A 23,446-nucleotide genomic window follows, 5' to 3' on the forward strand; every position below is an offset into this window, starting at 1 on the left:
CTGCAAGTCATTTACAGCAGGAGTGAGAAATGTTTCTGTTAGGCAAAAAATGTCCGGGTCCAGGCTTGCCACTTCTAATTTTAGTTAACTTAATTTAATCACAAGCCCTCTGATGTTGACGTGTAGAACACCAACACCTTTTCTGCCAGAAAAATCTATAGAATTATACGATTTCTTTACATTTCTTTACATTTGGGCCAGGATGAAGCGCAATACCACCCAGAAATAAGAAAAGTAGAATTAATAGTTTGCACAGGTATTTTCTGTGAAAGGATGAAGAGCGGCGAACCTTGGATGAATATCAGCAGCTCGCAGGTGGTGATATTCTTAAGAGCAGAATGAAGTTTGGAAGGAGTGCTGGTGAAGTAATGGGACAAAGATAGGGTTGAAAAGGATTCAATGATGGAGTGTAGAATTGTCTATAAGCTGTTTAATTAGCAGGTGTAGTGGCAAATTGAGCAACAAGTATGGATGCGAAGTAACGAGGGTAGCCGTTTGTAGAGTTGAGTGTGCCACTAGATATAGCCGGGAGGGACAGCAGTAGAATATACAGCAGGAGAATTGCCATCTTTAAAATATCAGGGGTACACACAGTTTAACACATGAGCGAAAAATATATATACTTGTAGGCCGAGCGCGAGAAACGTCTTGCCACACTCGCCACACATGCACGGCTTCTCACCCGTGTGCACTATTGGTCACAGCATTGGAGGTGACGCAGAAGAGGTTGGCGCGCTCATTTATGGCCTTGAGCTTCTCGCTGCACTCGGGCGGCAGCTGAAGGTTTTCCAGGTCGTTGAGCGAGCGCTGGAGGGCGGCTCCGTGCTTGCCGATCAGGTCGTTGCATGTGCTCATATTCTCGAGCTTGGAGGACAGCGAGCGGAGCGTGGTCTGCAGTTCCCTCTGCCGGCCTGTGTGCCTGATTTTTCATCGCCCGAGTCATACGCTTGCAGCACGCTTGTAGAGCCAGCCCTCCACCTCTGCCATGGCGTCGTAGTCCTGCCTTGGCTCTCTCGGTCTGCTCAAGCACTCCGCCACAGACTCTCCGTGCACTTCACACGAGCATGAGCGACGCGTCACTCCTCACCACCACGGCCACGGCGGTCCGCATGGCCCTGGGTGCTGCTCCCTGTGACTTCGGGTGACAAAGGCGGCCGGGCCTGGTTCTACCCACACCTCCTCCTGTGCCATGCCGGCCCCCATTTATACTGCTCGGGAACAGCACGTTAAGGCTAAATGTGGGTCTTCGTCTGAGTGTGGTTGTGTGCAAGTCAACCCGTGGCACCTGGGTCGTGCACATAGCCTGGCACAAGCGTCGTGGTGACGTCACCGCCACTTAGCGGCAAATTGCGGTTGTCACCATTTGTGTGTGGGTGTTTGTGAGTGTTGAGTTGAATATCTGCGCTTTTTGTTACGTCCTGGGAGTCCTGCCTACGACCCGTCCTGGGTGTCACCAGGCCGCCTCGTGTGAGCAGCTCACAAACCTACGTTGAACTTCTTTTGCACCGTACACAGCTGACCGCGATAATCGGAGGTGCGGGGGAAGGACAACAAACTAAGCACGCAAACAAACTGTTCGAGAGAAAATAGTTTTCAATCTACCCAGTGGCTTCCTCATGTTCATTCATAAACCGTAAAGGATAATAAATACACAATACGAAAAGCTTGTAGCCTAGGGCTTTAGACAATGCGCTGGCGAACTAGCTGTTTTAGACTAATTTCAGGGTGCTGATTCCAAATCTGATCTTAGATTTGCTCTATCACATTTCATTTTGAAATCCTTTATATTAAGTTCACTTGCTTGCTTAGGACCGTGCAAATTTTTCGGTCGTTTTTTAACCCACTTCCCGTGATCCAATCGAGCTGACATTTTCCACACAGACTCGTTGTGTGTGTCAATTAATGTTCGTGAAAAAAATTTTCCCAAAATTTTACACTCTTTAGGACAAAAATATATGTAATCACCAATTGCTTAATGGTGCAATGCAATCATCTGACCCATAGGTGGCAGCCATCTCAAGCCAGAGGACGAGAGGACGCTAGCCGCCACGCATATAAAGGTTTTATAGTGAAAAACTTTGTTTTTACGGGTTATATTATGCTATCGGCATACCCCATTTTCATTGATTTTACCCGAAATTAGCTCTGTCACTTATGATTTCAAGTTGTTGCGAGTTAGTGACTGCTTTAGTGTAAAAATATGGTGCTGTATTTTTAGGATAGTGTGTTTATAATATCATTTTATGTAGATATCCACATTTATTTAATATTTTTCTTCTGCAGGGCGTGATCTAACAATGGCTACAATATCCGAAAGAAGGAAATGCAGTAATGGCCCAGATATCTTCTGCTACATCTGTGGCAGCTTCACTTTTCAGGATCAAAGGCGCAACATCAATACCTTTGTCAAGAAGGTTTATCTTGCCTACTTTAAAGTACGACTTGGAGACCAAGACAAAAATTGGGCTCCTCACAAAGTGTGTAAAACCTGTGTTGAAACTTTGCGATCATGGTCTAAAGGAAAGAATGCTAAGCTGAAGTTTGGTGTGCCAATGGTTTGGAGAGAACCTACAAACCATTTGGATAACTGCTACTTCTGCCTTGTGAATGTAAAATGTTTCAATAAGAAAAACAAACAACACTTACAATACCCAGATATCCCATCTGCCAGACGACCAGTTGAGCACTGAGGAAATACCTGTGCCTGTATTTACTGAGCTACCAGAGATTGATGTTGAATCCCTCAGTTTACCTGCTTCTACAGATGATGATGATGATGCTCAGATCGAATATACGCCATCTGATGCAGATTGTGATAAAATGTATCTGTTTAGTCAGCCTGAATTGAATGATCTTGTAAGATATTTGTATTTGTCTGCTGAATTGTTGGCTTCCAGGCTACAAGAGAAAGGACTACTCAGACCTGGCACTACTGTCCCCTTTAATCGTAACAGAGAAGCAGTACTTCCATTCAGATGGTCAACTTGTTTATTGTAATGATATAGAACGGCTTCTTCTCAATATGGGACTGCCCGCATATGATTCAAGTGAATGGAGACTTTTTATTGACAGTAGTGTAGTAGGTTCAAATTAGGTGCACACACACGCAGCTTGGAAGCAACACTATTTATTAAACGGTAAGTAACATAACGCTGTACATGAGGTGGTGACCACCTTCCTCAACTCACTAACACTCTGGAACGCGACACAGACTGGACCAGGCAGGCAACAGCCTGCCTGGCCCAGGACGACGACCCATGATGTCTTCACTTCGGAGTACAGTACCAACCGCCTCGCTCAGCGTTCACACCACGCTTATATCTGGTTTGGCGTGGCTGGCTCCGCCCCGGCGTGTCTGGCTCTCTTCAGGCCACGCCTCCCTTCCCAGGACACGCCTCACTTCCCCCACCTCTGGGAGGGTCCGGATCCCTCCACCACGTGACCCCCCAGGCACCCCCTTGGGGCCCCCAGCCTTCGTACGGGCCGACACAGTAGTGACCTTTCTCTGTCACTACATCACCCCCCCCTGTATAAACACACAGCCGTTCCCGGCTGTAACACAACTGTGAAACATCGAAAAGGTGTGCCTCCGAACCAACAACATCAATAAATGACCGGCGACCGATAAGAAATACAATCACGTAATATATACAGAATCGACGAGGGTAAAAGGGAACCGCATAGAAAACGGGGAATTAACAACAAATATACATGAAAACTGGCTAACCCACTTACGCTCCAGCACAGCCCCCCCCCCCCCCCCCCGTTAGAATCACGCATGCAATGACAGTCACCCGTTAGCACCCCCCCGCCTTTCCGACGTGGCGTCACAACTAGTAGCACGCGTCGGCCATATCGGGGGGGGGGAATTTCCATGTTACCACCCCACCGCCTTTCCGACGCGGCGTCACAACCAGTAGCACACGTCGGCCATATCGGTGGGATTTTAACCCAGTCTCTCTCCAAGACTCGCATCGCAGCATATAGCTGTACCGACCGAGCTGAGACCCAGTCTCTCTCCAAGACTCGCATCGCAGCATATAGCTGTACCGACCGAGCTGAGACGACCCAGTCTCTCTCCAAGACTCGCATCGCAGCATATAGCTGTACCGACCGAGCTGAGACGACCCAGTCTCTCTCCAAGACTCGCATCGCAGCATATAGCTGTACCGACCGAGCTGAGACGACCCATCGTTCACTCATTGCACAACATGCACCCTAACAACTGAGGGATACAGTCCCAACGTAACAGGACAACTCCACCTGAACCTTACGAATCTCCAGCCCACTGTTTCAACGCACCTCCGAGTGTCTCACTCTCCGGGCCGTCAGGTCAAGCCATCAGACACAGCATGATGGGACCACACTCCCCGAGCCATGTGAGCGCACAGCCCACTAGGCTAGACAAGCCACGGAGTGTCTCGATCTCCGGGCTGTCAGGTCAAGCCGTCAGCCATTGCATGACGGGACCACACTCTCCGAGCCATGTGAGCGCACAGCCCACTAGGCTAGACATACCACGGAGTGTTTCAATCTCCGGGCTGTCAGGGCAAGCCATCAGCCATTGCATGACGGGACCACACTCTGAGCCCTGTGAGCGCACAGCCCACTAGGCTAGACATACCACGGAGTGTTTCAATCTCCGGGCTGTCAGGTCAAGCCGTCAGCCATTGCATGACGGGACCACACTCTCCGAGCCCTGTGAGCGCACAGCCCACTAGGCTAGACATACCACGGAGTGTTTCAATCTCCGGGCTGTCAGGTCAAGCCGTCAGCCATTGCATGACGGGACCACACTCTCCGAGCCATGTGAGCGCACATCCCACTAGGCTAGACATGCCACGGAGTGTTTCAATCTCCGGGCTGTCAGGTCAAGCCGTCAGCCATTGCATGACGGGACCACAACGTTCATGTTAGACACGCAACACTCACTGGGCCATCCTGGTCAGGACCTGCGCCCCAAGATAGGTGACAGCCAGCAGCACAATTCCAAATCCCTGGCAGCATGTCACCATCGCAATTTAACACCATCACAACACATACAATTTGAATTGTGATCCCCCACAGAACTGATCCAATGCCAAACAGGTACGCACAATTTGTGACGATCCCGAATATTCAATGGTCACAACAATACACCTCACGTCCCGTATCCGTACACATCTCCGAGACTCGCATTGCAGCATGCAGCTGTACCAACCGAGTGGAGAGAGCAACGCAATTTGACGGCAATTAACGGAAACGCACCCCCGATCCATATAGAACACAAGGAGCATTCCCGCACAAAAGACATCATCTGTGCAACAACGGACAGGAACCAACCAGCGAGTTTGAAACAAACCGAACCTGTCATTTCTAAATCCCCTTCAACATTAACCATGGGACTCAGGGCATTCGAATTTTGAGAGCAAAAAACTATACACAAACCCCAAGAATCGCCGAATTGATTAATACAGTATATGCAGTATACGAAGTTCGTACAGTAAATCGTTTGGCGCAATGCTCCATCCAGTCCCCACATGGCAACACACACAATCAATACTCCAGACAATCCGTACATAGTAAATAATCACAAGCAAGTACCCAACAGTGCATACACTGTTAACAATTCCAAGCAAAGCTCCATACGGTCTGTACCTTGGCAAAAATGACGATCAAAGTTTCTTACAGTTACACGTGACAATCACGAGCGAAACTCCATACAGTATACACAATAACAACGGCGATTTCGCAACAAAACGATGTAACAACACGAGTCATTAACACGGCAACATACAGGATATCAACGGAGCTCGGGACACCAACACGAATTAATCATTAACTACACCCAGAAGATACCGATCTCGACGCCGTATTTAACAACAACACTTGTTACAAGCAGAAACCCCCCATGGTCGCTGCGTCAATTTATCACGCACACAACCGGACGAACACGCTCCGCAACCCAGCGAGTAAAAAAAAAACACCCGCGATCGCAACCCGGCGCACGCAAGATGGGTGAAGTTATTATTTTTCTTGGGGACGGGTGCTTGTCATGTGACGACTCGCCTGGCAACCTTTAAATAGCGGAGCGCGGCAAGGTGGAGCACGGGGACGCCCCAAAGAATCTTGCATGATGAATACGGCCTGCTCTTGCGAACCCATCCACCCTCTCGTGCTCGAGCAGAAGACGGGGGCGCCACCCGAACGTGTGGAACTCCCCCTTCGCAGGCGTTGATGTTGGCGGGAGCGGCATTTCAGCAGCAGGAGCGGCGTTTCCGCCGCCGAAATGGTGGGAGCGGCGCTTTGGCGGGAACCGCGCCCCGACCAGCCGCCGAAATGGCGGGAACCGCGTGGCCCGCATGGCCGGGCCTCCCCTGCCAGCCCCCGCAGCGACGATGGTGTCCTCTCCCCGCGGCTCCGTCGCTCCATTCCCGATGGCGGCGAAGCAGCAGTGTGGTGCCAGTCCCGCCGCTCCGCGTGCAGCGCCATCTCTCTCTCTCTCTGTCACCGGGGCTGCCATCCCCGGGGCTGTCCGAAGGATGGTCGTCACACCGTCCCCGTTGTACGAAGGCGTCCAGGTGAGTTGTATATTTGTTTTTCGTGTGCCCATTTTACTTCCCTAGGATAACACCTAGCAATATTTATTTTTCCAACTTCTGACGCCAAATGTAGTAGGTTCAAATTAGGTGCACACACACGCAGCTTGGAGGCAACACTATGTATTAAACGGTAAGTAACATAACGCTGTACATGAGGTGGTGACCACCTTCCTCAACTCACTAACACTCTGGAACGCGACACAGACTGGACCAGGCAGGCAACAGCCTGCCTGGCCCAGGACGACGACCCATGATGTCTTCACTTCGGAGTACAGTACCAACCGCCTCGCTCAGCATTCATACCACGCTTATATCTGGTTTGGCGTGGCTGGCTCCGCCCCGGCGTGGCTGGCTCTCTTCAGGCCACGCCTCCCTTCCCAGGACACGCCTCACTTCCCCCACCTCTGGGAGGGTCCGGATCCCTCCACCACGTGACCCCCCAGGCACCCCCTTGGGGCCCCCAGCCTTCGTACGGGCCGACACAGTAGTGACCTTTCTCTGTCACTACAGTAGTAAAAGGAGTTTGAAATGTGTGTTACTTCACAACAGAAATATATATGGTTCAATCCCAATAGGACACTGTAAAAATGAATGAAGAGTATGCCAACATCAAGATTGTTCTGGATAGATTGGAATACCATGTTCATGGATGGCTAATTTGTGTTGATTTGAAAATGGTTAATTTTCTGCTGGGTCAGCAAGGAGGTCACACCAAATACCCTTGTTTCCTGTGCTACTGAGACAGTAGGGCTACATTAGAACACTGGGTTAAAAAGAACTGGCCACAAAGAATGAGTTTGACGCCTGGTGACAAGAACATCAAGAATGAGCCTCTGGTTGATAGGAAAAAAAATGTATTTCCCCCACTGCACATACAACTTGGGTTAATGAAGCAATTCGTCAAAGCTCTTGATCACACTGCAGACTGCTTCAGCTATATATGTTCAACCTTTTCAAGTCTTAGTTCCGAGAAGAAAAGGCAGGAATATTTGATGGCCCTCAAATAAGAACACTCATCAGGGATCCACACTTTGTTATAACAATGACTGCGGCAGAGGCTAGAGTTTGGAATGCATTATCTGATGTGGTGCGGAATTTCCTTGAGAACAGGAAAGCGGACAACTATCGGGAGATTGTGGAGGAGCTGCTCTTGAGTTTCCAAGCACTTGGATGCAGAATGAGCATCAAGGTTCACTACTTACATAGTCACTTGGCCCAGTTTCCAGAGAAAATGTGTCACGTGAGCGAAGAGCAAGGTGAACGCTTTCATCAGGACATTAAAGTTATGGAAGAACGTTACCAATGCCGATGGGACTCGAACATGATGGCAGATTACTGCTGGTCCTTGATGAGAGACATTCCACAAGCTGTACATCGGAGATCATCAAAGAAGAGGTCGTTTATGCAGATGTAACATCACTATTGTGAATGACCTTTTTGTACATATTTTTATTATCTTCACAATTCAATTCTTACATGGTAATATGCATTCACTCACATTGATATGCAGTTGTCGGGGTCGCTGGCCCCCGAGATCCCTCCCTCGATAATGCTAACATCATTACTCGCCCCCCCGCTGCTAGGCGAACCGCTGCTGGGTTCCTCACCCATGGGGTGGGAGCCGTCGCTCGAGGATTCCCCTCCACCGCGGGTCCGCGTAGTAGGCATGGTTAGTTACCGAGTAGTATTATGCCCCCCTTCACGCTACCACGATACCTCCCTTTCCTAATCGCGCACCTGTAACCCACACACGGCTCCACACGCGACACCCTCTCCACACCCACACACAGCTCCACACGCGACACACCTCTCAACGAGATCACACGAGGCCACGATCAGCTATTAATGATTTATTGTCTGCTACCTGGGACTTGTTGATAAATCAGTACGTATCGGCAAGGCTGGCCTACCCTACTACCCCTTGACCTATTACCTATTTATCGGCTTACGATACCCTTTCACCTTGCTACTCACGGTTCATCGTATTCGGCGTCCTGTGGCTTTTCCTCTATGCTCGTCTGGACACGTCTCGCGGACGTCCGGAGGGCAGAGCTGGGAGCCGTCTTGAACGCGGGCCTCTTGAAGTGAAGTCAGAACGCTCTACCTCGCTACGCTCCCTTTTATTTTAATTCCCGGACTCAGGCCCCCCCCCCCTCCTTCCCACGTACTCTTCGCTCCCCCTCCTGCCATGTGTGGGGCATGCGCCGTTCAATCGCTTTCTTATGCAGGGTGCCTTAGTTATGCACATTATGCGGCGGCGTCCATCACAAAGGCTCACCGTGGGAACTTGTGTACGGACTCCCCGCGTGCCTCCGCTATCCCGATTATTCATACTTTCAGCTCCATCCTTTAACTTCCCTAACAATGGTGCCTGCGCGCTCAAGCATAATTATCCCAATCATCAGCGACTATGCGCAAGAGCCCCTGCGGTCATGCTAATCACGCCGTCCCTCCCCTGCCTGTGCGGGGTGCCTTGGTTATGCAACTCAGATGCGCTGCGTGTTTTCTAATGATGCTCCTCCATCACAATGCTTATGCGCGGCGCTCACTCCAACTATGCTCCTCCATCACAATGCTTATGCCCCTCTTCTTGCCCCGTCGATACTTGCGTGTGTGGGGTGTGTGTGGTGCGTTTCACCCGCGGTGGCCGAATGGCCCCTCGCTGCGACCTTGCAATCTTAATGCCGGTCGCAGCGCCGCGAAGTAGCATCGGGGGAGGTCGTCCAATTCCCTGGTCACCGGAAACCGTGAAAAGTTTTCCCGATAAGGGTTTTCCGGATTAAAACTGGTCGGCCAGGTGAAAGGAACGTTTGGACGAAAACAGGATGAGGTTCAACATCAAAAAGACGGAGTATATGGAGTGTGGCCCCCAAACCGACGGCACCATCAGCATTGACGGAGAAGATCTGAAGAAAGTGACGGACTTTAAGTACCTGGGCTCCACCATCAGCTCAGATGGTAGCATCACGACTGATGTGAGGTCACGAGTCAATGCGGCGTGGATGAAATGGAGGCAAGTCACCGGAGTCCTCTGTGATCGGAAAATGCCGGATAGGCTGAAGGGAAAAATATACAAGACCATCGTCCGACCGGTGGCACTCTATGGATCCGAGTGCTGGCCAGCCACAACTGTACACGAACAAGCTCTCCACACCATGGAGATGAGGATGCTCAGATGGAGCCTCGGGCTCACTCGATGGGATCGTGTCAGGAACGAAGACGTTCGGAAGCGACTTGGTGTGGCCCCCATTGCGGACAAGATGCTTGAGGCAAGGCTTCGGTGGTACGGCCATCTGATGCGAAGTGAGGAGTCATCAGTGGCCAAGACTGCCGTGCGTGTTGAGCCAGAGGGCCGCCGTCCACGCGGACGTCCGAAGAAGTGATGGATGGATTGAATAAAGGAAGACATGAAGACGGTCAACGCATCCCCTGAAGATGCCCTGGACCGAGCCAAATGGAGAAGACAATGCCGAAAAGCGGACCCTGCGCTACAGCGGGAACAACGCTAGGAAGAAGAAGAAGAAGAAGGCCAGGTGACTTCCCCTCGGAGCTCTATGGGGGGGGGGGGGGGGGAAATGCGTGCGGGTGTGTTCATGTGAGGTGAGGTGAGGGGGACGCGGGGTTGGCTCCGTCACTTGGTGGTGGCGAGGTCGTAGCTAGGGCGCCTGTTGAACGGCTTCGTGGCGGCGGCATCACATAGCCCCCCGAGGTGCTGGTCCCCGTCTCGGGTTGACTGGAGCACCTTGCTTGGGCCGCGCCCACGAGGAAACGCTGCGGGGTCCGGGGGATCCGTCCGGACCTCGTGGCTGGTCTCGGGGCGGGTGGCTCCGTCCTCGGTAGCTCCTGCGGCGGCCTCCTCCTCCACTCCAGCGGCTCTCCCTGTCCCTCGGTACCTGCGGGCTGGGGTACAAACTCAGAAGCAGAAGGGTTTAGGGGCCGTCGTCCGCGCCGTCTCCTGACTGGATCGGGGCGTTTCGGGGTTGGGGCCCCGGCGGGGCCCATGTATGGTGCGAGGCCCCCAACCACGGGGGGTGCGGGTACCCCGGGGTTTCGCTGGGGCCGCTTTCCATGGTTTTAAGCGGCGGACGTTGACCACCGTCTCCCGACCCCTCTCCCCGCCATAGATTAGTACCGTCCAGGGGGAGATCTGCCGCACCACAGTCCAGGGTCCTCGCCAGTAGGTCGTCAGTTTCCCCACCTGCCCGGCCCCGACACGAGGGGTGTGTAGCCATACCTTAGCGCCTGTCAGGAATAAGGGGAGTTCCATGCGGGGTCAGGCGCCCTGTTCCTGCCGCCGATGCGCGGCTTCCCCTTGCGGGTATGCTCGACCTCGGGCTTCTCGCAGGGTCTCCATCAGGTGTTCCACGGGGCGGCTTCCCTCCTCCGGCTGGGGGGAAGCAACGCCGAATAGCAGATCTGCGGGTAAACGAGACTCATGGCCGAACATCATTAAAAACTGGGTTTGTCCCGTCGACGTGGTGGCGTAGGCGAAAAGGCGTAGGGGAGGTGTTCGTCCCAATCCCGTTGATTTGCGGCCGCCATACGTTCTCACGACGTTTCGGCTACAACGCAAGCAGCTGTCTTCAGGTGAAGAATGAGACACTGCCAAGCTAGGAGCTTATATATAAGCTAAGTTGGAGGTGGAAGAAGAAGAGAGCCTTAACAAAAGAATGTGCATATCAAGAGGAATTTAGCATATTCATGGGAAATGCGTAGGAGGTGGGTGGGGGGGTTTCAAAGTCATATTATGCCCATGAATTATGCAGGATCAGCAGCACCAAAGGGAGGGGGCAGGGGGTAGCATTAACAAAGGGAGGGAATGTTAATAGTATGTAGAAGCAATGAAACATGTGAATGGGAGAACGGTGGCAGGAGACCCGCAGCGGAGCAAATAATGCATTCCCTGTGGAGAACACAAGATGCACAGTTAATGCCAGTGAGTGGACTGCGGTCTGAAAGTCACCGTAAACGTGAACAACAATCAGTTAAGATCCGAAATGGTTTATTATGTCCTTCCAATGATTGCTGAGCCAGAATCCATCTTCTCGGTTGAAATTGTCTCTGTGGTTGTATATGTGGATCGCCTCATGAACGAATCTCTCATGGTAGCCAGATGGCTTGCAGAGAACCTCTGTCTTGGAGAAGTCAATGTCATGTGAGCCCACTGAATTGTAACAGTGATCTGCCACGGCTGAGGTGTTTGTCCTACCGTGTTTCAGGTCTGCTTTATGTTCACGGATGCGGTCCGAGACATGTCATTTGGTTTCTCCAATGTAACTGCTACCACAGAGGCAACTTTGTTTGTAGACGCCAGGGTACTGTATGTCTGGAACCACGTCTTTTACAGACGGGACCAGATCACTGATTTTATGTACTGTGTTGAATCGGACCTGAATCTTGTGTTTAATCAGGATTTTGGAGATCTTTTTTGTGACCCCAGCAATGTAGGGTAAGCTGAGGACTCGTTCTGGGATCCCGTGCTTAAGTACGTAATGCTCCACGATTGCCCGGGCCACCACCAGGGCCATTTTATCAGGGATGGCCACTGCCACGGGGTAGCGGGTGAAATACTCTACTGCGACTAGGATATACCGGTTGCCTCGATGGGACCGCGGGAATGGCCCCTGTAGGTCGATCCCGACCAGCTGGTTCGTGCGGCTGACGCAGAATGGCCTTAGGGGTACCTGATATCGTGCCGGCTGCGGCCCGCACTGCTGACAGGCGCGGCAGCCCTGTACCCAGGCGGCCACGTCTTGTGCCAATTTGGGCCAGAGATACTGGCGACGCAGGGTCTCTCGAGTGCGTCGTTCCCCATCGTGGCCCCCGAGTGGGTGGTCATGCACCAGCCGTAGCAGCTGGGGTCGCACCTGGGCAGGGACACAGATGCACCCCGGCTGGCCGGCCTCGGTTAACTCCCGTACCACCCCGTTCTGCACACACAACCGGCCATACAAACCGCTCCAGGGTCCTGGTAGGGCGCTCTTTTTCTCCCGTAGTGCCGCCTCCACCGCCGCCAGATCCGGATCCCGCTGCTGGGTCTGTCTCAGCTGCTCTTCGTTCAGGCCCGGGAAGGCGCAGCCGACGTCCTCCTGGATCAGTCCGATCGGGGCGGGGTGATCCGCCGGGTCCCGAGCCGTGGGTCCCGCGCTTGCCGGGCCGTCGACGGGATCCTCGGTGCCACCTGTGAGGGTCTCTGTGGCGCACACTGCACTCTCTCTCGCTGAGGGGGGGGGGGGGGTCAGTGGCCGCGGCCTCTCGGGGTCCGTTGCCTGCCGGCAGCGTCCCCCCGTGAAACACGGGCAGGCCTCCTCCGCCCTTGTCTCGGCGTACACCGTGGGCCGCCTCGACAAGGCGTCCGCGTTTGCATGCGTCCGGCCAGCCCGATACTCGATTTGCAGGTTGTACTCCTGCAACTGCGCCAGCCACCGGGCCATCTGCCCCCGCGGCTCCTTGAATGTAAGAAGAAACTGCAGAGCATAATGGCCAGTGCGTACGCGACATTTCCTGCCGTACAAATACGGCCGGAACTGCTTACATGCGAAAATCACGGCGTATAACTCTTGGCGGGTCACGCAATAGTTCAGCTCGGCCTCACTCAAGGTCCGGCTGGCGTACGCGATGACTCGTTCCGTCCCATCCTGTACCTGTGACAACACCGCGCCCAGCCCGCTGCTGCATGCGTCAGTGTCCAAAATAAAATCGGTGGTAAAATCGGGGAAAGCGAGGGTGGGGGCGTGGGTGAGGTGGTCTTTGAGAGTGGTGAAGGCCGTCTGGCAGGCCCCCGTCCACTGATTGGGGTGCTTAGGGGAGGTGAGTTGGGTGAGGGGGCGTGCAATCTCGCTGAATCCCTTTACAAATCGACGATAATAGGTGGCGAGCCCCAAAAATGATCTGATCTCCGTCAGATTCCTTGGCCGTGGCCACTCCACTACGGCGCGTACCTTCTCCGGATCGGTGCGCACGCCTGCCTCGCTGACGCGATGCCCGAGGTATCCCACCTCGCGTTGTGTGATGTAACACTTACGTGTCTTGAGCTTGAGATGAGCCGCTCGCAGTCGCTGAAACACCTCTCGTAACCTGGACCAGTGCTCAGACAAAGATCTACTGAACACGATCACGTCATCCAAGTAAATCAGGCACTGTTCCCATTGCAAGCCCCGCATCACCAACTCCATCAGCCGCTGGAACGTCGCGGGCGCATTGGTGAGTCCAAACGGGAGTACTCGAAACTCGAATAGTCCCATCGGGGTGGTGAATGCGGTTTTTGGCCGATCCTCCTCCGCCATCTCCACCTGCCAGTACCCGGACGCGAGATCGAGGGTGGAAAAATATCGCGCTCCGGCGAGGCTGTCAAAAGTGTCGTCGATGCGGGGTATGGGGAAGGCGTCGCCGAGCGTGATTGCGTTCAGTTTACGGTAATCGACGCAGAACCGGGTTGACCCATCCTTTTTCGTTACTAGTACCACCGGGGCTGACCAGGGGCTCGCCGAGGGCTGAATTATGTTATCGCGAAGCATGTCCCCAACCGCCTCTTTGATCTGGGTGCGTTTGGGTGCGCCCACTCGGTACGCAGGGAGTTTGATGGGTCGGGCTGCACCGGAGTCAATTTGGTGCTTAACAAGGTTGGTCCGACCCACGTCCGAGTCGTGTTCACTGAACACGTTGGCATACTCCTGCAGTAACTCGCGCAGCCGATCGGCCTCTCCCTTAGGTAAATCCGCCCATGGTGCATGTAAACCTCGGCTCGGGGAGTCGGGCCAACTCGCCAGGCCAGGTCCTGGTCCTCCTCAGGACGACCGGGGTCCTCAGCCCAGAGTGCGAACACCGATTCGTCAGAGTGGCGTGCGTGCAGGGGGTGTACGGTGGCGATCGGGGTGCGCCGTCGCAGCATCACTGGGGTATTGTGAGGGTTAAACATCCGCATAAACAATCGGTCCCCATCTGCGTTTACCAACGTGGCGGATCCCACGACCCCATACCGTTTTGCTAACTCCGGGTGAGGAGTTAGCATTACCTCCCCTGATGGTCGGAGCGCGGGGTCGGTGGGGGATGTTGCTACCGGCACCAGCATCTCGGTGAGCGGCCCGATGGTGACTGCCGTCGCCAGGATAGCGGCCACAGGTGTGAAGCGGGGGCGCGTCGGTTCTCGTCCCAGGAACAGTATCCGCTTGCCGTTGCTCTCCATGGTGGTGCATCGCTGGCGGGGTTGCACGTTGAGTCCCAGCTGTTCTAGGAGGTCGGTACCTGCGATACACTCGTGACACAACGCACTCGACACGTAGAACTCCTAGGTGCACACCTGGCTGCCTATGCGGACCTCTAGGGTGGCTCTCCCCAGCAACCCCATTCCGGCTCCGCTCGCCTTGCGCAGCGCGCGGTCCGGGGCCTGTAGGTGACGCACGTCGACCCCGATCGCGCTGCAGTGCGCTGCGCTCACGAGCGAGGCCACCGCCCCCGTGTCCAGCAGGATTCGGGTACGCATTCCATTTACCTCCCCTTCCACCAGCGACGTGGCTCCCGTGATCCCCGCCACCAGCTCCCGTAGCCAGTCGCCAGGAGTCACCGTTTCCGTGGACGTTGTTGCTGGGACCTGTGTGGAGATCACTCGCTCGCCATTATTCTCATTATCGTCTATTTGTATCGGGACCGCGTCGATTGCACCCCTAGTTGGTCCACGCTCGAGGGGGCGTTGGAGTTTAACCCCCGCGTCTACCTAGCCCGGGTGAGTTCAGGACAGTCTCTCATTAGATGCCCTCGGCGATCGCACATATAACATGTCCGGGGAGGGGGGGCGGCTCCGTAGTGGGCCCCCTGCCCACTCCCCCCCCATTACGCCGCTGTCCACCCTCCGCCTCTAGTCGGGCTACCCTTCCAGATAACCCTCCTACCGTGGCGCGCAGCTCCCCCATTTCGGATCGGATGGTCTCAACGGAGGATTGCAGTTTGGTCATATTTTTACTCGTTTCCTCGCGTACTTGGGTTAGCTTACCGTCCATTTGGTCTACCCGGCCAGCAATATCTCCAATGCCGGTCTGTAACCCGGCTACCCACCCCGGGGTTGTCTCGCTGGGTCTCTGGGGCTCCCTTGCCCGTCCCTTTACTGCGATGGAGAGCTCTTCCTCCTCGTCGGAGAGTAGGCTCGCTACGGCGCACTCTCGTCCCCTCCCTCGAGGCTGCGCGCGCTCACCCGAGAGTTTCTCGCATTTGCGCGCGCGCTCGACGAGGGTGTTTAAGGAGAGGCGTGCACCGTCTACATTTGGCTGCCACCACGGGGTGCGTGCCAAATATCGCTGGATTTTACCGGCGGCGAGGCCCTCAATTATTTTTGCCTCGTACTCCGGGTACGCGAGCTGGGTCAGCGTGCGTACGTCCTCAGCGTAATCTTGCAGATCCTCGCCGGGTTGGCGGCGGCGTGCCTCTAAGGCCGCCTGCGCCTCCTCTTCGTCATAGGTGCCGAAGCGCCGTTCGAGTTGGCACATTCATTCTTTCCACTGAGTTTGTGCGCTTGCGGGCAAAGCTTCCACAAAGTCAGCTGCCCGCCCATCTAAATGTAGCTCTAACTGCTGCAACGCCTCCTCATCTGACCACCCATTAACCTTTTTAGCCCCCCTGATGCTGCGGGCAAACGATTTCCCTGATGGAATTCCTTTGCCCGTAAATGTGCATTTGATTTTAATCTGGGTTGGGGGGCCTCTTTCCCTTGGGGGTGCGGGGGATCGTCCCGTTTCTGACACCACTTTGTCGGGGTCGCTGGCCCCCGAGATCCCTCCCTCGATAATGCTAACGGCCAGGCTAACATCATTACTCGCCCCCCCCGCTGCTAGGCGAACCGCTGCTGGGTTCCTCACCCATGGGGTGGGAGCCGTCGCTCGAGGATTCCCCTCCACCGCGGGTCCGCGTAGTAGGCATGGTTAGTTACCGAGTAGTATTATGCCCCCCTTCACGCTACCACGATACCTCCCTTTCCTAATCGCGCACCTGTAACCCACACACGGCTCCACACGCGACACCCTCTCCACACCCACACACAGCTCCACACGCGACACACTTCTCAACGAGATCACACGAGGCCACGATCAGCTATTAATGATTCATTGTCTGCTACCTGGGACTTGTTGTTAAATCAGTACGTATCGACGAGGCTGGCCTATCCTACTACCCCTTGACCTATTACCTATTTATCGGCTTACGATACCCTTTCACCTTGCTACTCACGGTTCATCGTATTCGGCGTCCTGTGGCTTTTCCTCTATGCTCGTCTGGACACGTCTCGCGGACGTCCGGAGGGCAGAGCTGGGAGCCGTCTTGAACGCAGGCCTCTTGAAGTGAAGTCAGAATGCTCTACCTCACTACGCTCCCTTTTATCTTAATTCTCGGACTCAGGCACCCCCCCCCCCTTCCCACGTACTCTTCGCTCCCCCTCCTGCCATTTGTGGGGCATGTGCCGTTCAATCGCTTTCTTATGCAGGGTGCCTTAGTTATGCACATTATGCGGCGGCGTCCATCACAAAGGCTCGCCGTGGGAACTTGTGTACGGACTCCGCGCGTGCCTCCGCTCTCCCGATTATTCATACTTTCAGCTCCATCCTTTAACTTCCCTAACAATGGTGCCTGCGCGCTCAAGCATAAGTATCCCAATCATCAGCGACTACGCGCAAGAGCCCCTGCGGTCATGCTAATCACGCCGTCCCTCCCCTGCCCGTGCAGGGTGCCTTGGTTATGCAACTCAGATGCGCTGCGTGTTTTCTAATGATGCTCCTCCATCACAATGCTTATGCACGGCGCTCACTCCAACTATGCTCCTCTATCACAATGCTTATGCCCCTCTTCTTGCCCCGTCGATACTTGCGTGTGTGGGGTGTGTGTGGTGCGTTTCACCCACGGTGGCCGAATGGCCCCTCGCTGCGACCTTGCAATCTTAATGCCGGTCGCAGCGCCGCGAAGTAGCATCGGGGGAGGTCGTTCAATTCCCTGGTCACCGGAAACCGTGAAAAGTTATCCCGATAAGGGTTTCTCGGATTAAAACCGGTCGGCCAGGTGACTTCCCCTCGGAGCTCTATGGGGGAGTTAAATGCGTGCGGGTGAGTTCATGTGAGGTGAGGTGAGGGGGACGCGGGGTTGGCTCCGTCGCTTGGTGGTGGCGAGGTCGTAGCTAGGGCGCCTGTTGAACGGCTTAGTGGCGGCGGCATCACACAGTCACTCTCACAACTTTGTGCTACGGCTCATTAAATGTTTGTTTCATTATTATTGTATCTTATCTTATTCTTGTATGGATGTCTGTTTAGCTATTCGTATGTGAGCATACATTTGCTGTTTTTATTGAAAATGCAATATTTGATATATCAAAAACCTGAAAACTGATGCCAGATTTGGAATCCGCACCCCAAAATAACCTTAAAACCGTTCGAATACCTTATGCCAGAAAAAGTGTGACCGGTGTCATTTTTAACTCAATAAACAAATAAAATAAACCCAACATTTGAATAAATATCCTTGTATTTGTATTACAATAAATATAGACACGTACATTTATATTTTAAAGTGCATAAATGTATTATTCTTAGGTTTTTTCGGTAAAGTCACGTAGGTAAAAACATTAAAAAGTAAAATAAAATAAAAATAAAAATCACGACGTTTCGGAGGCAACAGAAGCTTCCGTCTTCAGGTGGTACCGTCACAGCCACGACAGCTGTATCAAGTAAATGAGAGATTGCAGTACACAAATTACACAAATGTACACAAATGAACAAAAAGACAATACAAAAGCTGAGTGCTTTAGTCAAAGCACTAACGGACTAGGCTCTAAATCACATTCAAACTCATTAACACTAAATTAACGTAGTTAATAAACCTTACAATTAGAATAAATAAACATTCATTTGTATTGTAATGAATACAGACACGTACATTTATATTGACACGAGCGGTGAGTACCCAGCGTTGCCCGGGCCAAAAAGGCAGACACACACACATGTAGTTACACACACAAATCGACTGACACATACACATAGAGTTACACGCACATATCGACTCACACATACATACATAGACTGAACAACAACAACCGCCATTCGCCAGTAAGTGGCGGTGACATCACCACAACGCTTGCAACGCTTGTGCCAGGCTATGTGCACCTTGAGGCCACGTAAAGTGTCGAACGCCAGCTGGCAGGAGGTCACGGGGCAGACCCAGATGGCACAGGTCGACTGAGACGACTGGCTGATGCATCACCTGTGCCCCCTACTGTGGCAACTTGCTGTGCTTTAGCCACCCGGCGCTCCGCTCGTTGTGAGCGTCGCTCCTCTGCCCTCCGTTGTTGTTGGAGAGCGACTGCCTCCAACTGCCCAGTAGCGTCCTTCAGGAGGCTCCTCCACAGAGGCCGATCTTGACACGGCTGGTACCAGTCATCGGCAAGTCGACTCAGCTCCACGTCCTCCTGTACCACATCACTCCATGTCTTCTCTAGCCCGTGCCGGGCCGTTTAGCCCCCTCGATCCGGCCGAAAAAAAGATGTTTAGGCATGTGGTGTCTGGCCATGCGGGCTACATGACTCAGGGAATGCAGCCTTACCTGGCGGAGGAGCTCACTGATGGGACTTTGTCCACATCTTTCAAGGATTTGTGAGCTCCTCACACAATGCAGCCTAGCTAAATCCAGGATGGATCGTAGGCAGGCCATCCTAAATGTTTGTAACCGGCGAAGATGTTCCATTAGGGGGTCCAAGTTTTGCAAGCATCGAGAAGGGAAGGAATGACCGTGGCCGAGAAGACCTGAAGCTTCGTATGGAGTGATAGACCAGGTAGCTTCCACACAGTGTTACGCAGCCAATGAAAAGATAATGCAGCTCGACTGATTCGGAGTGAGACCTTTGCTGTTAAACCGGAGCCGGTCATTAGCACACTGGCAAGGTATGGGAAATTCTCCACTGTCTCCACAACTGCCCCATCACCAATTGGGAGTTGTGGGGGTGGAGTGTCCAATGGTACAAAATAGCCAGGCAGGTGCTTAGTTTTGGTGGGGCTGATGGTAAGGCCCCCACCTCTTGGTGGCAAGCTCCAGGTTCAGCAGCAGCACCTCGAACTCCTCCTCCGAGTGAGTTGCAATTAGCAGATCATCGGCATACATAACGTGGTTGAACAATAGAGTGCCATCCCTTGACCGCACCCGGGCATCGATCAGCCTCCCATTGTTTCTGTAGCAGATGGGAATTCTTCCGGTACAGGCATTGAAGGCTTGACGAACTACGTGGTCCAAATATATGTAAAATAATGTGGGAGCCAGAGGACATCCCTGTTGCACCCCAAGGTGGAAAGGGAATGGCTCTGACTCACGGCCACGTATTTAGACGCGGGGCGGCTCGCCATCATGAAGGTCCTTAAGGATGGTGATTAGTGGGTCAGGGACTCGGAAAGCACAAAGAGCAACCCAGAGGCCAGGCCTACTGATGGTATCATAGGCCTTGAGCAGGTCAATAAAGCACACGCATGGACTAAGATGCACACATGGACCTACAGACATGCAAAGAAATTGAGTTACACTGACTAACACGCACATGGACTGAGACACACACATATCGACTCACACAAAGACATCGACTTACAGACACACACACATATGGACTCACACACACATATATGGATGTACACACATACAGCGACTCACACACACACCGACTCACACAGCAATACGTGGACTCACACACACATTGACGTAAACAACAACAACCGCCATTCGCCACTAAGTGGCGGTGACGTCACCACGACGCTTGTGCCAGGCCATGTGCACCTTGAGGCCACGTGAAGTGTCGAACGCCCGCTGGCAGGAGGTCACGGGGCAGACCCAGGTGCCACGGGTCGACTGACCGAGATGACCGAGATGACTGGCTGATGCACCACCTGTGCCCCCTACTGTACCAACTTGCTGTGCTTTAGCCACCCGGCGCTCCTCTCGTTGTTGTGAGCGTCGCTCCTCCGCCCTCCGTTGTTGTTGGAGGGCGACTGCCTCCAACTGCCCAGTAGCGTCCTTCACGAGCCTCCTCCACTGAGGCCGATCTTGACACCGCTGGTACCAGTCATCGGCAAGTCCACTCAGCTCCACGTCCTCCTGTACCACATCACTCCATCTCTTCTCTAGCCCGTGCCGCGCCCGTTTAGCCCCCTTGATCCGGCCGAACAAAAGCTGTTTAGGCATGCGGTGGCTGGGCATGCGGGCTACATGACCCAGCCAACGCAGCCTTGCCTGCCGGAGGAGCTCACTGATGGGACTTTGTCCACATCTTTCAAGGACTTGTGAGCTCCTCACACAATGCAGCCTAGCTAAATCCAGGATGGATCGTAGGCAGGCCAGCCTAAATGTTTCCAACCGGCGAAGATGCTCCACTAGGGGCAGAGGCGTAGCTAGGGGGGGGGGGGCAGGGGGGTACATATGTCCCCGGGCGCCAAGGTAAAGGGGCGCCAAAATGAGGCTTACAACTTTACATTATAACTTATTGCGGCGGGCGCGGCAGCCTGAAACTACTGCACAAATCTACACCTCAAGCTAAAAGTTTATATATCCCGCCACACACAGCCTACATGTCATGTAATTACATTTTGGTACGCGGAAAATTTGAATACGGATGAGGATAAAAATGTTGGAAACTTTCTCGCGCTGATCAAACTCGTTGCTCAGTGTGACCCATTGTTAGCAAAACACGTATAGCACGCAGGAGAAAATCCGGGATCAGTTTCTTATTTGTCACCGGAAATCCAGAATGAATGTATCCACATACTTGCGTCGACTGTAAAGAACCAATTGTTGAGTGATATCAGGAAAAACAAGTACTACGGTATCTTACTTGACTCAACTCCTGATCTAGGACATCGGGAACAGCTTTCTCAGGTCGTAAGATTTGTGGATGTGGATTTTCAAACTAAAAAAGTAGCCTAGAAAGAGTCATCGTCGAGAGACTGAAATCTGACAACATACCTCTAGCCGACTGTCGGGCACAATGTTATGACAATGCTGCTGTGATGACTGGGAATATATCCGGCCTTCAACAACGAATATGTGACAAAAATCACAGAGCATTGTTTGTCAACTGTGACAACCACAGCTTAAACTTAGCAGGAGTACACTCAGCTAAACAGGATCCACTTGTCACATTTTTTGGAACAGTTGAAAGTATATATTTGTTTTTCTCTCGTTCAACAATTCGTTGGGAAGAGTTAAAAAAAGCTGTGCCCATCACAGTAAAGCGGGAATTTGAAACACGCTGGAGTGCACGATCAGAAGCTGGTAAAGCTATCTATGAAGGACTGGAAGAACTAGTAGAGCTGCTAGACAAATTATCGGAGGACGTAACTATGACGCCTGAAACCAGAAGTGATGCAGAACAGTTACAGGTGTAACTCACTACACAAGCATGCGTATTAAATTTTAACTTCATAGTTTTATTACATTTCTGGAATGTCATTCTTGGAAAAATTGATCGTGTTCAGAAGCGCTTACAGGATCCTACTATGAATTTCAAGGAAGCAGCAACTGATCTTAAATCTTTGGAGCATGAATTTGTCAAGCTTCGTGATGATTTGAGCCAAGTTGCTGTAGAAAACGCCAAAACAAGATGCACAGCCTGGGGGATCGATGTGGACAGAAGAATTAGGCGACGTCGGAAGATGCCAGGAGAACTGGCAAGAGATGCAGGACTTTCAGCAGAAGAAGAAATTGTGCGCGTTATGAAGTGTATTTTATCGACTTCAACAGGATATGTCAACACGGTTTTTACGACTAAAAGACCTGAACACAAAATTTGGATTTCTGCTGGACGTCAAAACTCTTCTATCCGACACAGATGTCGATGCAATTCGTCGAAATTGCAAAGATTTTGGAAATTTCTATGACACCGACATCAATGGCCACGAACTTTTCACAGAAATTGGAGATTGCAAAATGCTGCTCAGTAACCAGAATGAAGTTCTACCAGAAACTCCTTTGGATCTTCTTGGTTTTATTGTGTTTTATGGAGACGACATATTTCCGAATTTGCGAATTTCACTGCAAATTTTATTAACAATAGCAGTTTCAATTGCAAGCTGTGAGCGGTCGTTCAGCAAATTGAAACTTATTTTGTCGTATGTGCGTGCTTCAATGGGACAAGATCGTCTCAGTGATCTTGCTCTTCTTAGCGTTGAAAGAGAAACATTGGAAAAAACTGATTTTTATTACGTGATTGACCAGTTTGCGACAGTGAAATCAAGAAAAATGTATCTTTTGTAGACTGTCAACCAGTCTACGACAGTGACTGAGTGAGCCATATAATATAATTTCTATAAATTTGCTTCTTTAAATACAATATTTCATTACAATTGAAATTGTTATTCCTTATTCGATGTAATAGGAAAATGTGATTAAACGGGGGGGGGCGCCAATTTTATAATTCGTCCCCGGGCGCAAAATATCCTAGCTACGCCTCTGACTAGGGGGGTCCACGTTTCGCAAGCATAGAGAAGGGAGGGAATGACCGTGGCCGAAAAGACCTGAAGCTTCGTGCGGAGCGACAGACCAGGTAGCTTCCACACAGCGTTACGCAACCGATGAAAAGATATTGCCGCTCGACTGATTCGGAGTGAGACCTCTGCTGATAAACTGGAGCCGATCATAAGCACACTGCCCAGGTATGGGAAACTCTCCACTCTCTCCACAACTGCCCCATCACCAATTGGGAGTTGTGGGGGTGGAGTGTCCGATGGTACAAAATACCCAGGCAGGTGCTTAGTTTTGGTGGGGCTGATGGTAAGGCCCCACCTCTTAGTGGCACGCTCCAGTCTCAGCAGCAGCGTCTCCAACTCCTCTTCTGAATGAGCAGCTATTACCAAATCATCGGC

The sequence above is a fragment of the Lampetra planeri genome, chromosome 71, assembly GCF_965212315.1.
Source record: "Lampetra planeri chromosome 71, kcLamPlan1.2.h2, whole genome shotgun sequence".
In the NCBI taxonomy this organism is placed as follows: Eukaryota; Metazoa; Chordata; class Hyperoartia; order Petromyzontiformes; family Petromyzontidae; genus Lampetra; species Lampetra planeri.